At 42.3% G+C, this 15265-nt stretch overlaps 1 long non-coding RNA gene across 1 annotated transcript; it reads right to left on the bottom strand.

The window, feature by feature from the left end:
• Positions 1–7823: 7823 nt before the first annotated feature.
• Positions 7824–13222, bottom strand: LOC103632216 (uncharacterized). The gene is made up of 11 exons (XR_002748866.1): positions 13129–13222; positions 12850–12992; positions 12632–12757; positions 12234–12306; positions 11368–11498; positions 10882–10992; positions 8826–9103; positions 8701–8729; positions 8516–8600; positions 8272–8355; positions 7824–8187 (listed from the first exon to the last, which is right to left on the bottom strand). It is a non-coding gene; the product is annotated as an uncharacterized lncRNA (long non-coding RNA).
• Positions 13223–15265: the final 2043 nt, after the last annotated feature.

Raw genomic sequence — 15265 nt, 5'->3', positions numbered from 1 at the left:
CTTTGACTCTGGCACAGTGCTATTGACTGTGCGAGCTTCGGATTCCTCTCTGAAGTCTCTCTGAAGGTGATTGTTCTGACTCCCTTCTGGCTGCTATCCTCGCTGCGTCGGCGGTGGTGGTGGAGGGTGCTGCCAGGATGCTTGGGGTTGGCTTGCCGAAGCAACAGAAGCTGCGGGGTGGTTGCCTACATATTCTGGAATATAATGAGAATGATACGAAGCAGTATGCATGACCTGCTTCGGCTGACTTTGCTGCGCAGCTGCTTCTGCTATCTCCTTCTGCTTCTGGATGGTAACGTGACACATCCTGGTGGTATGGCCCATGTCTTCACCACAGAATAGGCAATAAATTTTTCTTTGCTGATCTCCAAACCTTCCCCCGAAGCCCCTGGCACCTCTGCCCCTTGGCGCTGGCGGCCGAAAAGAACTTTGCTGCTGGCCCGAAGCTTGTGAAGAGTATTGTGGCCTTTGCTGCTGACTCCCTCGATCATCAATTTGAGTAGAGTTATGAATTGACCTAACGTGCCTTGGGTGAAATCTTCCTCCAAAGCCCCTGGTCATTTCAGAGAACCTGAATGCTTCCTCCCTTCTTTGGCGGAAGTCATTGTCGGCTCGAATGTATTCGTCCATCTTCTGGAGCAGCTTCTCCAACGTTTGTGGTGGCTTCCTGGCAAAGTACTGCGCTGAAGGTCCCGGCCGAAGCCCCTTAATCATGGCCTCAATGACAATTTCATTAGGCACTGTTGGCGCTTGTGCCCTCAGACGCAGAAACCTTCGGACGTACGCCTGGAGGTATTCTTCGTGGTCCTGGGTACACTGAAATAAAGCTTGAGCAGTGACTGGCTTCGTCTGAAACCCTTGGAAGCTAGTTATCAGTATATCCTTCAACTTCTGCCAAGAAGTGATTGTCCCTGGCCGAAGAGAAGAGTACCAGGTCTAAGCAACGCTCTTGACGGCCATGACAAAAGATTTTGCCATGACTGCAGTATTGCCACCATACGAAGATATGGTTGCTTCATAGCTCATCAAGAATTGCTTCGGGTCTGTATGACCGTCATACATGGGGAGCTGGGGTGGCTTGTAAGACTGGGGCCATGGTGTAGCCTGCAATTCTGTTGAGAGAGGAGAAGCATCATCGAAAGCAAAGTTTCCATGATGGAAATCTTCATACCAGTCGTCCTCATTGTGGAAGCCTTCCTGATGGAGCTCTCTGCGTGGAGGCCTTCGGCTCTGATCATCTTGAACAAGATGACGAACCTCTTCAGAAGCTTCGTCTATCTGTCTTTGAAGGTCAGCTAGACGAGCCATCTTCTCCTTCTTGCGCTGCACCTGTTGCTGAAGGATCTCCAGGTTTTGGATCTCCTGATCCAAGTCATCCTCCGGAGGTGTTGGACTAACAGCCTTCCTCTTCTGGCTTCGGGCCTCTCTAAGAGAAAGGACGTCCTAATTGGGATCCAGCGGCTGTAAAGTACCAGCCCCTGTTGCTGAAGCCTTTTTCGGCGGCATGACGAAGGTGATGCTTGCCGAAAGTGTTCAAGACTCAAAAGATGGAAGTGAGTTCACCGGAGGTGGGCGCCAATGTTGGGGACTTGTTCTCAAATGCTATGAATCAAGAACAAGGCAACATAAAATGTTAAGTATCAAAAGCCCTTCATCCTTCAAATCATTATTCCCCTTCGGATATAACGAATTTAGGACGAAGGTCATGAAGGACGTACCTTTATGACCATGATAAAAAGTGGAGAACATTCAAACAAAATACAGAAAGTAACATAATTTCTGTAAACATTATTCTTAATCTATTTCTATTTGTATTACTTGTGTAAATAGAGATAAATTACAAATGTACCTTCGGCTTGAAGGAAAGAAAATACAGGTGTGGCGCAAAAGTGAATGCCAAGTCAGCGTGAACAGTACGGGAATACTGTTCACCTATTTATAGGCACGGGTCGTAGCCCATGCAAGATTACATTAATGCCCTTTACATTTATCAATAACTCTATAGTAATTCTTCGAGGTCTAATCTGGCTTTTCATCTTTAAATCGGTTTCCCTTTCCGCCGTTATGCCGAAGCTCTTCTGCGCATAGCTTCGTGATCGTCTTATCCTTCGTCGTGATTGCCGGCTCAGTTAAGCTTCGTCTTAACCATGCCTTTGTATACTCGCAACTTGACTTCGAAGGTACCTGTTCACATATTTCTTTTGGAGAACATAGTCAATTACGTTTTTGAGAACCTTCGGAAGCCGAAGGCCCCCAACAATTATTCTCGCTTCACTTGGGTATTCTTTTTGCAGGAAAAATCTCATACCCAAGAAACATTAAAGGGATTCTTGAGACGGGCTCAAAACGAGTTCGGCTTAAGGATCAGGAAAATTAGAAGCGACAACGGGACGGAGTTCAAGAACTCTCAAATTGAAGGCTTCCTTGAGGAGGAGGGCATCAAGCATGAGTTCTCCTCTCCCTACGCGCCACAACAAAATGGTGTAGTGGAGAGGAAGAATAGAACTCTATTGGACATGGCAAGAACCATGCTTGATGAGTACAAGACTTCAGATCGGTTTTGGGCCGAGGCGGTCAACACCGCCTGCTACGCCATCAACCGGTTATATCTACACCGAATCCTCAAGAAGACATCATATGAACTCCTAACCGGTAAAAAGCCCAATATTTCATATTTTAGAGTCTTTGGTAGCAAATGCTTTATTCTTGTTAAAAGAGGTAGAAAATCTAAGTTTGCTCCTAAGACTGTAGAAGGCTTTTTACTAGGATATGATTCAAACACAAGGGCATATAGAGTCTTTAACAAGTCCTCCGGACAAGTTGAAGTTTCTTGTGACGTTGTGTTTGATGAGACTAACGACTCTCAAGTAGAGCAAGTTGATCTTGATGAGATAGGTGATGAAGAGGCTCCGTGCATCGCGCTAAGGAACATGTCCATTGGGGATATGTGTCCTAAGGAATCCGAAGAGCCTACAAATGCACAAGATCAACCATCCTCCTCCACGCAAGCATCTCCACCAACTCAAAATAATGATGAGGCTCAAGTTGATGAAGGAGAAGATCAAGCAAATGAGCCACCTCAAGATGACGACAATGATCAAGGGGGAGATGCAAATGATCAAGACAAGGAGGATGAAGAACCGAGGCCGCCACACCCACGAGTCCACCAAGCAATCCAACGAGATCACCCCGTCGACACCATCCTCGGTGACATTCATAAGGGGGTAACCACTAGATCTCGTGTTGCACATTTTTGTGAGCATTACTCTTTTGTTTCCTCTATTGAGCCACACAGGGTAGAGGAAGCACTACAAGATTCGGATTAGGTGGTGGCGATGCAAGAGGAGCTCAACAACTTCACTAGGAATGAGGTATGGCATTTAGTTCCATGTCCTAATCAAAATGTTGTAGGAACCAAATGGGTCTTCTGCAACAAGCAAGACGAGCATGGTGTGGTGACAAGGAACAAAGCTCGACTTGTGGCCAAGGGATACTCCCAAGTCGAAGGTTTGGATTTCGGAGAAACCTATGCACCCGTAGCTAGGCTTGAGTCAATTTGAATATTATTGGCCTATGCTACTTACCATGGCTTCAAGCTTTATCAAATGGACGTGAAGAGTGCCTTCCTCAATGGACCAATCAAGGAAGAGGTCTATGTTGAGCAACCTCCCGGCTTTGAAGATAGTGAGTACCCTAATCATGTGTATAAACTCTCTAAGGCGCTTTATGGGCTCAAGCAAGCCCCAAGATCATGGTATGAATGCCTTAGAGATTTTCTTATCACTAATGGATTCAAAGTCGGAAAGGCCGATCCTACACTCTTTACCAAAACACTTGAAAATGATTTGTTTGTATGCCAAATTTATGTTGATGATATTATATTTGGGTCTACTAACGAATCTACATGTGAAGAGTTTAGTAGGATCATGACACAAAAATTCAAGATGTCTATGATGGGGGAGTTGAAGTATTTCTTAGGATTTCAAGTAAAGCAACTCCAAGAGGGCACCTTCCTAAGCCAAATGAAGTATACTCAAGATATTCTAAGCAAGTTTGGGATGAAGGATGCCAAACCCATCAAGACACCCATGGGAACCAATGGGCATCTCGACCTCGACGAGGGAGGTAAATCCGTCGATCAAAAGGTATACCGGTCAATGATAGGCTCTTTGCTATATTTATGTGCATCTCGACCGGATATTATGCTTTCCGTATGCATGTGTGCAAGATTCCAAACCGACCCTAAGGAAGCTCACCTTACGGCCGTAAAACGAATCTTGAGATATTTAGTTTATACTCCTAAGTTTGGCCTTTGGTATCCTAGGGGATCCACATTTGATTTGATTGGTTATTCAGATGGCGATTGGGCGGGGTGCAAAATCAATAGAAAGAGCACATCGGGGACTTGCCAGTTCTTGGGAAGATCCTTGGTGTCTTGGGCTTCAAAGAAGCAAAATTCCGTAGCTCTTTCTACCGCTGAAGCCGAGTACATTGCCTCAGGCCATTGTTGCGCGCAACTATTTTGGATGAGGCAAACCCTTAGGGACTATGGTTACAAATTAACCAAAGTTCCTCTTCTATGTGATAATGAGAGTGCAATCCGCATGACGGATAATCCCGTTGAACATAGCCGCACTAAACACATAGCCATTCGGTATCACTTTTTAAGGGATCACCAACAAAAGGGAGATATCGAGATTTCATATATTAACACTAAAGATCAATTAGCCGATATCTTTACCAAGCCACTTGATGAACAAACTTTTAACAAACTTAGGCATGAGCTCAATATCCTTGATTCTAGAAATTTCTTTTGTTGATTTGCACACATAGCTCATTCACATACCTTTGATCATGTCTCTTTCATGTGCTATGACTAATGTGTTTTCAAGTGAATTTCAAACCAAGTCATAGGTATATTGAAAGGGAAATGGAGTCTTCGGCGAAGACAAAGGCTTCCACTCCGTAACTCATCCTTCGCCGTCGCTCCGGGCAACTCTCCATCTTTGGGGGAGAGAGCCTACGCAAAAGGACTCCATCTTTGGTATAATCTTCACTCATTCATTTATGACCAAAGGAGGAGAAAAGTAATTCGAAGGGCTCTAATGACTCCGTTTTTGGCGATTCATGCCAAAGGGGGAGAGAGTATTAGCCCAAAGCAAAAGGACCGCACCACCACCTAATTTTAAAAAAGAGTTTTTCAATTGGTATGATTTTTCAATTTGGTATCTCCTTGTGTTCAAAAAGGGGGAGAGAATAGTATTTTCAAAATCAATATCTCAAAACCCTCTTGAACACTATGAGGAGGATTTCATTTAGGGGGAGTTTTGTTTAGTCAAAGGAAAAGCATTTGAAACAGGGGGAGAAAATTTCAAATCTTGAAAATGCTTCGCGAAATCTTATTCATTTACCTTTGAATATTTGCAAAAGAACTTTGAAAAAGGATTTACAAAAGAATTTGCAAAAACAAAACATGTGGTGCAAGCGTGGTCCAAAATATCAAAAATTGAATAAACAATCCATGCGTATCTTATAAGTATTTATATTGGCTCAATTCCAAGCAACCTTTGCACTTACATTATGCAAACTAGTTCAACTATGAATTTCTATACTTGCTTTGGTTTGTGTTGGCATCAATCACCAAAAAGGGGGAGATTGAAAGGGAATTAGGCTTACACCTATTTCCTAATTGATTTTGGTGGTTGAATTGCCCAACACAAATAATTGGACTAACTAGTTTTGCTCTAGTGTATAAGTTATACAGGTGTCAAAGGTTCACACTTAGCCAATAAAAAGACCAAGAATTGGGTTCAATAAAGAGAGCAAGGGATAACCGAAGTGTGCCCTGGTCTGGCGCACCGGACTGTCCGGTGTGCCACCGGACAGTGTCCGGTGCACCAGGGGACTTCATGCTAAACTCTTCACCTTCGGGAAAATCCAGAGGCGCTCCGCTATAATTCACCGGACTGTCCGGTGCCCCAGAGGAGAGCGACTCTGGAACTCGCCAGCTTCGGGAATTTGCTCCGCTATAATTCACCGGACTGTCCGGTGAGCCAGCGGAGCAACGGCTACTTCGCGCCAACGGTCACCTGCAGAAGCATTAAATGCGCGCCAGAGCGTGCAGAAGTCAGGCACGCGCGAAGTGGCGCACCAAACACCCTACAGTGCATGTCCGGTGTGCCACCGGACATCCAGGCGGGCCCAGCAGTCAGAGCTCCAACGGTCGAACCCCAACGGTCTGCTGACGTGGCTGGCGCACCGGACACTTTCCGGTGGCGCACCGGACTGTCCGGTGCGCCATGCGACTGCAGCCTTCCAACGGCCACTTTGTGGTGGTTGGGGCTATAAATACCCCAACCACCCCACATTTATTGGCATCCAAGTTTTCATACTTCAACCACTTACAAGAGCTCTAGCATTTAATTCTAGACACACCCAAGTGATCAAATCCTCTCCAAATTCCACACAACGCCTTAGTGATTAGTGAGAGAGATTTGCTTGTGTTCTTTCGAGCTCTTGCGCTTGGATTGCTTTCTTCTTTGATTCTTTCTTGCGATCAACTCAATTGTAACCAAGGCAAGAGGCACCAATTGTGTGGTGGCCCTTGCGGGGAAGTTTTGTTCCCGTTTGATTGAGAAGAAGAAGCTCACTCGGTCCGAGGGACCGTTTGAGAGAGGGAAAGGGTTGAAAGAGACCCGGTCTTTGTGACCACTTCAACGGGGAGTAGGTTTGCGAGAACCGAACCTCGGTAAAATAAATCCGCATGTCACACTCCTTATTCGCTTACGATTTGTTTTCCACCCTCTCTCGCGGACTTGATTATATTTCTAATGCTAACCCGGCTTGTAGTTATGATTAACTTTGTAAATTTCAGTTTCGCCCTATTCACCCCCCTCTAGGCGACTTTCAACTTGTCTGTGCCATAACCCCACAACTGAAGTCCAAAAAAGGTGATCACACGAAGCAGCAGAATGAGCGTCAGCAACTTATATACATACTACATTAGATCTTATGGATAATAAAATCTACAAATTTCAACTAAAGTTGTAACCTGATAGTTGGTGTGTACATGACAAATTTGACATGTATCTATATAGGTTGACGAATTTTCATGAATCCTCGAGGCTAGTTGAATTTTTGAATTCTCTCAAAAAATTGTTAGCTGCCTCATAAATACTAGAGTCATTATATAAAAGTTAAATTTCATCAGTCGGATGAATTGGATATTCATCGTTATATCATCTTTATTATTTTAATATTGTTTTTGCATCACAACTTTAGTTTAATATATCAATTAGCTACAAAATGGATTCATGAACTAAGATAATTTATAAAGATTTAGAATACTTATTACATATCGAGTGTTGAAACTTGATAACATTATACAATATTTTTTATCATATAGTATTGATGAATTAATCGACCCCTTATATCGTAACTAGGTGAGTGCCCGTGCGTTGCAACGGAAACATATAATACCACGATAATGTTATAATGCTATAAGAAAAATGTTTCGTAATCTATTTAGGATCCTAGTCATACATAAATTTTGTTATTGTAATCAAGCTATTTCACCATTATAATGTAACCATTAGTAGCATGCTGTTGTTTAGGTGGGTTTGAAACCAATAATCATGTTTGAATCTTCATTTATGTATAATTTTAGTTTTTTACCATTTAAATATGAGGAGCAGGGACAACCATGAAAAACCGGGTGTCTCTTGCACATGAATCACCAACAAGCTACAAAATGTAGGACACACAACAAAATTTTGATCATGCAAAGTTATCATATAGATAGTGCAGGCAAGCATCAACATTCCTAAAACAAATCAATTTTTCCATTAGATAGAAGGATTGAGATGCAAGAACCAACAAATTCTAAAGTATTTCTTTTTTTCCACCTTGCAAATCCAATCCATGGTGTCTCTCCTACATGATGACTTTGGGACACTCATAGCTAACCAGGCCAGAGATGTTGTTTGTATCTTCCCTCATGCCAACTGATATTTTTGGGGCAGCTAGAACAGTCGTGGGCTACTGCTAATGCCGAATCTGGCTGACAACACCCTGAACAATGTTGATTGAGGCTTCGCACCACTGGATCGAGAAGTTGAGCCACCTGCCTCTTTACAGTTCACACCATCGTCATCCCACCATGAATTAGTTGGTTGACAGAGGGTGGTGCTGTGTTAGGCAGTGTGTCAATAAAATTTCTAAAATAAACAATAGTGTGCCAGGGATCTAGGAATATCAGAAGAATCTTCTTACAAATTTGGTAGGCATGACAGAACTTCCTCACACACCCTTGATGCTTGCTTCCATTGTTTGTTCCTTGTGAATGTAGACATCAATCTAGCATTGTGTGGGGCCGTAGAACCAACGAATGAAAAACAACAAAGATTTTTATCCCAACCAAGCTAGCATTGGAAGGCTGTATAAATAACTACTATTGAGAGAAAACACAAATTGATAATCAAATTTTACGAGACCTATGGTTCGGGAAAGAATATACCTCTTGATTGCGATTTACAACACTTACATAACCAAACTTGACTGGAATCACATTTCCTAGGAACAAGTTACGAGCATGAGTGCCCCTGCCCATGATAAACTAAAGACATTGAAATGAGGTTATCAAAATGACCATACAGTGATCACAGGACTATACAACTTTGGTTGTGTACAGTAAATAAATACCTTAGTGATAGGAAGGATTGTACGAGACCCTGCCAGTAAAACAAGGAGTTAAATGTTTACACATAGCTAGCAATCTACTACAAAGAAAATAGTAATAAAACACATTATTTAAGTTGATTAAGTACCATTAGGATCAGCAAGCCTTGCTAGTTGGAGAGCATCAGAATGAGCTAAGTCAGCATTTGCAGGAGAAACAACGAAGATAATACAACTTAGATGCCTAATGTATTGTATGGTCATTGCTCTTATTCTTGACTCAATATCACTGGGCTGATCTCCAAGTGGCACAGGTACATGTTATTCCAGGGAGGTCAACCATGGTGATGTCTAGGACATTTGGTGAAAAGATTTTCAGATAGAAATTCTTTCTTAGAGACCCCTTTATTATCTCTAGCTTCTTTGTCTGTTTCAGGTTGTAAGCAATTAACTTCTTTCATCACATGAGACATAAGAAGGAATAGAAGATTTTTTTCAAAAAATGGTACCAACGTAAGAATAGAATAAGAAAGAGTGGCATTGGAGTTTAGCAAAAGTGTCCACTAACTGTAAGAATAGATAAACAAAAGTGTGAAGTAAAATGTTAATTATTTAAGTTTTTATTGTAGCAGCTCTGAAAATACAAAGGAAGGAAGCACATTCAGAACTAATTCAAAATGCAATGGACAATATGGATACTAAGCAAGTAGATTATTCACCGGAGAGCATATTTGTGTTAACTTTGAGTGTATCATGTAGTATTCCTCATGGAATGAACAATCAGTAACAGTGTGTGGCTATCTCACATGGCAAAGCACATCTCCTAAGTATTTAAAACAAAATGTGCACTCTTGCCAAACATTAGCAGCACATGATAGGTTCTAGGTAAGCAAGTGCATGAGATACTGTTGGGATCGTTCCACATAAAGGGTGGCATGGCAAAATTCTCAATGTTATATACGAATTAAGCAAATCCACAATAATGCAAATGTATGCAAAATGGCTCATGTTTGATCCTAGGACAAAAACAAAACAACGTGTCAGTCTTTAAATGGTCATAATCTTTCCCACTATTCAGCCTTGACCATTACTATGCTAAAAGTTCGCAAAATCTTCATATTGAGGTTGTACTGGAAAAAACATCATCAGCAAGATTTAACTCTTGTTAACTTTTGCCGATAATATTGGCTATATCGATATGCTATCGCACAACATCTCCAAAAGTTCCTTAAAAATTAATTGATAAGCCAATGACTCTGTCGAGTCAACAAAATAAACAGGGAGTGACTGAGAAGAGAAAAACCTCTCTGTGGCGTGTGTTGGCGTTGCGAAGGGCGGTGACAGGTGCGTGTGGACGGTTAAACAGATGTGGGGAGGGAATGGGTGAGCCGGACGGAGGCGGACGCACAAACAACCCCGCTTTAAGGGGTGAATGGAGGTGGGTAGAGATAGAAGTGGATAGATATAGACTAAAAACAGATGTGCTTTATGCGTGACGGTAGAAAGTGTGTGATGCACAACGGTGAAAATTGGTGCTTTAAAGAAGTAGAGATTAGGTGGTAAACATGTTAGGCCTACATGGAATCAAATGGTGAAAGGCAAAGGTAGCAGAAAGAAGTGAAGACTAAAAAAAGAAAACAACCCCGCTTTGATCGTTTGGGGAGGAATGCATGGACTATGATCAAATTCTCGCTCTAACAAATCAATTGTCAATGAAATGAAATATAATTCTAAGAAAGAAATTAATTTCATCACAAGTCATACCACCAGACAAGACAAACAATATTGAACTGATAGGATTTTCTTATACATATACACTAAACTGAATTACATTTTTTAAATAAATAAACAATATATATATAGTCTTTTAAGCATTTTGGGTATAGTCGTATAGTTGCTGGATTTCAAAGTGCAATACTTGGCATAGTGGTCTGCTCAAATATGGCTTAATTAATCTAAGACAATAGCAAGCAGCAAAGCTGCAAGATAAGTTGATTTATCTTTATTGAAAATAGAACAGATAAGTTTCAGTAGTTTCCTAAACTGATCCGTGTGTACATTCATCATGTTATAGTAGGATGCTAAGCTCATCGATGAAGCTTTACCTAATCTAGTCATTGTGGATTCAATAGAAAACATATAGGTGGGGAGGAAAGGACCTTTATAACAGAGGCGTGGAGGTTGAGCTCTTGGAGGATGGCCTACCTGAGGGCGGCGATGGTGGCCACGTTGTCATCATCGTCAGCAGTTCTTGGCCATTTCGTATTTGATTGATCCCACCACGGGAGGAAAGGAAGAATCAAATTAGATCTACAGCTGCGAAAATAACATGAACAAACTTATATTTTATATAGTGCATGACCAAAATTTATAGGCTCATTCCATTCTACCACTCATAATAATTCTGAACTAAATGCTATAAACTCTAATTAGAGCAGCCACTTACAAACACTTTTTTTTCTAAAAACGCCAAATTGTAGACCAATTAACAATCTGATTCATAGTAACTAAGCATCTCGCCCGGTTCAATGTTAATTTTCTAAATGGTTGGTCTCCGACAAACATGCCACTGAATTTAGCAATACAATATCTAAGACATGCTACACCTGTCAATTTTGTATCTAAACACTGAGAAAACAAATAATACAACTATCTACTATAGAAAAAAGTCAAGGTAATAGAAATATTTACCTTTTTCAATTGGGCTTCCTAAAGAAGAAGTGATATTTGAGGAGGAAACATGCTCCAAAATTCATCTGAAACCAATGTATGCAGCTAGCCTCCCTATGGAACAGTTACAGCTAGGATCCTACCCCCTGCCCCTGAATTTGTAACAAGGCATGATGTAGAAGCCAAAAGCAATTACTATTCATAAAATATTTGATGTAGAAGCCAAAATCAATTAGTACTCATAAAATACCTATCATTTTTAATTTGATTTTTGAGGAAGTGGCCCTAGGCCCCAAGCTCAACTGGTTAGGTGGCCTCGATGCGGTTGTGGAGGTCGACGACAAGTTGCCTAGAGTATTTTTAATTTATAATTTTTTAAGACCCAGCAACTTTCATTTTAGTGTTATTTAAGAGAACCACCACATTTCATCATGACCCTAGAGTATTTGATTTCTGATCAACTTTTGAGGCTTTTAAGTCATAACATGTCCATCCCTCTTTTATTCTAAAAAAAACTCAGAACTATTGTCATTGCACCATTTCCCCCTCCTTCATTCAAATTCCAGAAACTGGCAGTATTTCATGCACTGGGTTTCCATCAGACTGTTAAAAACCTCAATGACGTCCCATCAAACACTATTTTGGAGTGTGAAACGAAAGAATTCGACCCATCGTCCGAGGTTTATAAAAATGCCTTGCATAGCAACCCTGGATATCATATAAATTAAAATTGAAAACAATAAAGATTCCAACAGGAGACATGACGGGTGGGTGTCTGTTGGTGTTGTTTTGGGGGTCGCAATGTTAGGGAAAGTTAACATGAATAAAATGCAAGAACTACTATTTGTCTGCCATTAAAATTTTGTGCTCAGACAAAATATAATTACCTGTGGAGATTTCTAAGCAGCCTCTTTTAGATCCTCCTTCCCAACCTTCTGAGAGAAGTTTAGCCTGACCTCTCTGCAGCAAGGATTATGAAAATGATGCAAAATATCCCAATAAATAGATAAGAATGTCGTCATGACTGCAAACCAAACCTATGCATCCCAAAATTCACGTATAGTGCTTTCACGTAACCTCCTCATACAACATTTTGTGGAAAAATATACATTACAGTACCCATGTACTTTATCCTTTACATGTACATATGCTATAAACTCTAGTAGTCATAAGCCATTCCTATTTTTTTTTAAATTGTGCCAAATATTTACAGGTCTTAGAAATGTTGAGTTTGCATTCTGGATTTTATATTGATGCTCTACGTTATTCCAGGCAAGCAAGTTACCTGTAAGTGCATTAACAAATTCACTGTCTATGGTCAGTGCTTCTGTACAACTGCAGAACTGTTGCTTGCCCCCAACAGCTTGTAGATGTTGTGCTCTGACCTATCGTCCACCTCAACGTGTTCCACCTAGGTCACACAAATCTCATGATCTAAATCATCAGGTATTGTACTGAGAACGTGCGAAAACTGAAGATCTAAATCATGGACAAACAACAGACCTTTGAGTAGCCATTAGGCTTTTCCTAGATGAGACATCCTGACAGCTGGCGCTGGCAATTGAGGACTGAGCCTGGAAGCAGGCTATTCAGCGAGACGTCGACCCATGTTTCATCGGCGTTCTGCTTGTAGTACCGCACGACATCTGCAAAATTTCCAACACACTACTTCAGCAACCAACAGATGACATGAAACTACCTTTGCATGCATGCATCCCAGATGATTCAATGATTCAGAAATTAAAGCATAGTAAATACTAAAACTCATTTAAAAAAACATACTTTGGCAAGCAATTGAATAAGGAATTTCCCAATTCCTCATCGTAATGAACTGGAGAGATTTTCCCATGCGTCACTCTAGAAGGTGCACGAATAACCTTTCCTGCATATTCATGTCATAAATGTTTGAGAAACAAAAGCAGAGGCAATTAAAAACTACTGACCTGGTATACAGATAAATGCTACCTCCAAATGCCTCCGTAATGCATTGCAGGCCCATGCAAACTCGAAAAATTGGGATAGTTGGCCTAATTCAAAAACATTCTACAATGATATTCCTGAATCTTGTGGCTCACCTTAAGAACAAATGTGAACATATTTTATTACAGTCATAATGCATCCCAATGTACTAATAACAGAATATAAAGGGTTCAAAATAAAGGACAAAGTCCCCTTTTTTGGATGTTTCAGCAATTAGATATCCTCCTCCCCCACATCAATTCAACAAGATTATACTGACAATCTCCTACACTTGAGCACGCTGCATCTGTAGTACGCCTCATCTGTAGCTTTCAGAACATTGAATCAAGAACCACATCAATGGAAGGCAACAAAGAAAGCCACGAGCGTGGACAGATCCAGTTGAACCATGTGGGGTTGACGAGGAGGAGGAGCCTCATGTTTGTGCAGCGCGCATGTACAGAAGGGTTTGGAGGAATAGATTGGTGGTGGCATGGCTCGGGTGTTAGTGTTTTCCTGTCCTCCATCTCTACCTTGCCTATGAAGAGGATCTTCCGCCGGTAATGGAACTGGAGGGGGTCATGACAAAGGATGGGCAGCAGAGCATGGTGGAGGTGGCCAACATCAAGGTGCGGATGGGCCCTTCACCCTTGAGCGACGCCAGAGGGGGGTTACGCCCCGCGCGCTATGGACAGAGGAGTGGTGAGGGGCCGGCGACACCTCACGGCGGAGGGGCAGACAAGAGGCAGGGTGGCGGCGGTGGCGAGGGTTGCTGGCACGGGCGAGGGGCGAGCGATAGGGTCCGGCGATTGCTCGCGCCGAGGGGGGTGAGTAGGCAGGGCGGCAGTGGCTGCAGGGGTTGCTCGCTCGCACGGATGTGAGGGGCTGACGACCAGGGGGATGCACGTGGGAGTGGGCAGCATCCGACGGACGACGAAAACAGAGGCGTGGACAGACGGTTGAGATTGTTGGGTGGCAGAACGGCTGGGAGGGAGGCTACCCTTTCTGCATTAATAAGTAGTATAGATAAGTCACGACTGTCTTCCTGCATGGAAAAGGTTTGTTTGGTCAATGAAATAACCAACATGCAAATTAACTGGAACCTTGAAATTGTTAAAGTTTTCCAACTATTATTACAAAAGAAAATAACAGAGCAGGAAGCAAGACATCTATTAGTCAAACAACATGTCATATCTAGAAAACCAAGAGTACATTACTTTGCTTTTATAATGCATTTGAGCATTTCTACATAAAAACAAAAGAGATGGTCATTGTGTCTAACAAATTTATCACTACGCCTCAGATTATAAATTTCTAAATTTACTAGTAAGCAGCTATGGTTATTTGTAGTTAGTAGTCTGATGGCTGATTTTTTTTCAAAGCATCAAAATTGCAGTGCTAGCATTCTAGGGCAAAGGGAAGCATTAATTGTTTCCTCTGTACCTAACATGGTGAAAGATGCCTATACCTAACATGGTGAAAAATGTCTATTGGTACCATTCAGTAGCTCCATAATGCAGTAACTAATTTGTTGTGATAAGAAGAAAGTAGAAGTCACTCTGCATGACACGAGATTTTAACACTAAGTGTCGGCGTTTCGAGACCAGGGGGTCCCTGGGCCGACGAGTGAAATGTCGCCGCGTGCCCTAGCCCAGATGGGTCGGCGCGAGACAGAGCACGAAGGGCGGAACCAAAGGAGGGAGACAGGCAAAAAGGGGAAACTCGCGGCCTTCGTGTTGTCCTGCGCCCAGGTCGGGTGCGCTTGCAGTAGGGGGTTACAAGCGTCCGTGTGGGAGAGAGCGAGGGACTCTACGCGCCGTCCCGTCTTCCCGCGCGGCCAACCCTCTGTAAGAGGGCCCTGGTCCTTCCTTTTATAGGCGTGAGGAGAGGATCCAGGTGTACAACGGGGGGTGTAGCAGAGTGCTACGTGTCTAGCGGAGGAGAGCTAGCGCCCTAAGTA

This window comes from Zea mays, chromosome 7 (genome assembly GCF_902167145.1).
Source record: "Zea mays cultivar B73 chromosome 7, Zm-B73-REFERENCE-NAM-5.0, whole genome shotgun sequence".
Lineage (NCBI taxonomy): Eukaryota > Viridiplantae > Streptophyta > Magnoliopsida > Poales > Poaceae > Zea > Zea mays.
This window is presented reverse-complemented; position numbering and strand designations above follow the sequence as displayed.